At 41.1% G+C, this 2379-nt stretch overlaps 1 long non-coding RNA gene across 1 annotated transcript; it reads right to left on the bottom strand.

Annotated features, from left to right (window-relative positions):
* Window positions 1-1095: 1095 nt before the first annotated feature.
* LOC118236515 lies at window positions 1096-1982 on the bottom strand. The gene is made up of 2 exons (XR_004767054.1): window positions 1829-1982; window positions 1096-1246 (listed from the first exon to the last, which is right to left on the bottom strand). It is a non-coding gene; the product is annotated as an uncharacterized LOC118236515 (long non-coding RNA).
* Window positions 1983-2379: the final 397 nt, after the last annotated feature.

A 2379-nucleotide genomic window follows, 5' to 3' on the forward strand; every position in this document is an offset into this window, starting at 1 on the left:
GGACTTTAACAGGGCGAATCTGAAGAGTGTACTTCCAAAGTTTTATCAACATGTGAAATGCAACACAAGGGGAGGCGCCACATTAGGCCACTGTTATTTCATGCAGAAAGACACCTATAGGGCGCTCCCCCGCCCCCTGCTGGGGAAATCCGACCATAATGTCATCTTGTTACTACCCAAGTACCGCCCACTCTTAAAGAGAGGAAGCGGAGGATAGACTCAGGGACTGTCTTAAGGATTCAGGCTGGGACATGTTTAAAAATGCGGCTAACAACAACGTGGAAGAATTTACATCGGCAGTGCTGGGTTACATCAAGTTCTGCACGGACACTGTTGTACCAACCAACTCTGTACATTCCTACCCAAATGACAATCCCTGGGTTAAAATGAGGCTGTCAAAGCAGCACTTAGGGACAGGCACAGGGCCTGTAAAACCAGAGACCCCACCGAGATCAAAAGGACCAAATACACAATCCGCAAAGCTATCAATGTGGCTAAGAGACAATACAGAGACAAGTTGGAAGCCCAATTCAAGGACTCCAGCTCTCGAAGCCTGTGGCAAGGCTTATGTAACCCAGGGTTCCAAGACACAAATTGAATAGATAGTGAAACAAAGAAAATTTGTAAATAACCAGTAGCAAGTAAATAAGTAAATTGTCATTCAAAATAGAGACAAAAGAAAAAGATTTTTAATAAGGAAAAATACATTTTCTTTATGTGCAGAAAGATAAGTTGATAGAAGGATTAGACAACCAATGTGGATAATGATACTTGTTGTAAATTTGTTGATTGGTCAGTCAGATGACAAGCCCTAACTTCCTCTGGTCAAGATGGCTTAAGCGACAGCAGACATGTGAAAATTTCTCTGAACAGTTTAAGCTAATTCAAAGTGAATTACAAGTAAATTTAGGATACAATTGCAGATATTTTATTGAGGAGTGACAGTAACTTGAAAAGAAACAGATTTATAAAGAAATAACGAAGATTTGCAACGTTCTTCTATCACCCTGGGCGACAACCCCGTGAAAGAAAATTTTCTGGATTCGCCATTAAGATCGTTGAAAACCGAACTTTGAACAACTTTGAACATATTCCCTTGGCCGGGTTTTTTTTTTTTTTTGTGTGTGTTGTTTTTTTGTTGTTGGATTTGAACTGCTGTGCTGGATCCTGGATTCGTCCGCCCCTGCTTGCCTTCCCTGGAGAGCTACAGCGGCGCACGGACTGGCGAGCCACCCATGTGATCGACCTGCAATTTTAAAGAGAAGGAAAGAGTTCAATTGTACCTTCTACAATGGTGGTAGGACAAGTGTTTGAATTCTACAAACTGGAACTCAGCAACAAGTGGTCCAACAACCACATGGACTAAACTGATTTGCAGTTAGTGTTTTAGAAAAGTGTTTTGGTGTTATAGTGTGATAAGTTTCCTTTGCATAGGTTCTTTCAATAGTACTACATAAGGGTTTTTGGTTTCAAAATAAAACTATTGGTTTCAAAATAAAAGTCCTGGTTCCAAAAGTCCTAAAGTCTAATTAGTGACAAATTATACTAGAACCAAATAACTAATAATAGGGATAGACCGAAACACATCAAAGAAATACTAAAAGTATGGTTAAGGTATAAAAATGGGAAAACAGTCAAAAATTAGTGGAACAAGAGAAAATATAGACACAAAGTAAAAGGTCTTGGGACCAACTTGTATTTTTTTTCCTTTTCCAATTTTGTATATATGTGTACTGTTGTTGTTTAATGCTTTCTACTTTGTAATAAAAACAAAGGGTACAGAGAACCAAAAAGGGAAAATTTAAATTTAAAAAAATCATTCTCTTACCTTTGAAATACAGATCCTGCTTCCGTGTGCTTCATTCTTGATGTGCAAACCGCCTCTCTCTCTCGAGTCGAATCTGTTGTCTTCTGATCTGGTCCATACTTACCTGATTTTATCCATTCTAGTAACGGTGTTAGTATTGAAACACTTGTTACACTTACAGTCCATCACAAACTACAAAGGCAAAATAAGCTGTGAGGCAAATAACACCTACCTCCCCAATCAGCTCAACTCCTTCTATGGTTGGTTTGAGGTTAATACAGCTACCCCTGCACCCACTGCCCCACAGCCCTCCTGCCTACCACTGTGCCCACCACCCCTACCTACCACCTACCCCCCACTACAGCCATCCTGTGATTCAAGTTCCAAGGCAGATGTACTTAGGCTGAATATAGGTGAGGTGACAAAGATCCTCGGGAGGGTGAACACTCACAAAGCAGCCGGCCCGGATGGGATATCAGGGCGTGTCCTCAAGGCTTGTGCACTCCAGCTAGCCCCTGTGCTAACAGATATCTTCAACCTCTCCCTCATGCAGGCTGTCATTCCAACATGCC

Source organism: Anguilla anguilla, chromosome 9 (genome assembly GCF_013347855.1).
Source record: "Anguilla anguilla isolate fAngAng1 chromosome 9, fAngAng1.pri, whole genome shotgun sequence".
In the NCBI taxonomy this organism is placed as follows: Eukaryota; Metazoa; Chordata; class Actinopteri; order Anguilliformes; family Anguillidae; genus Anguilla; species Anguilla anguilla.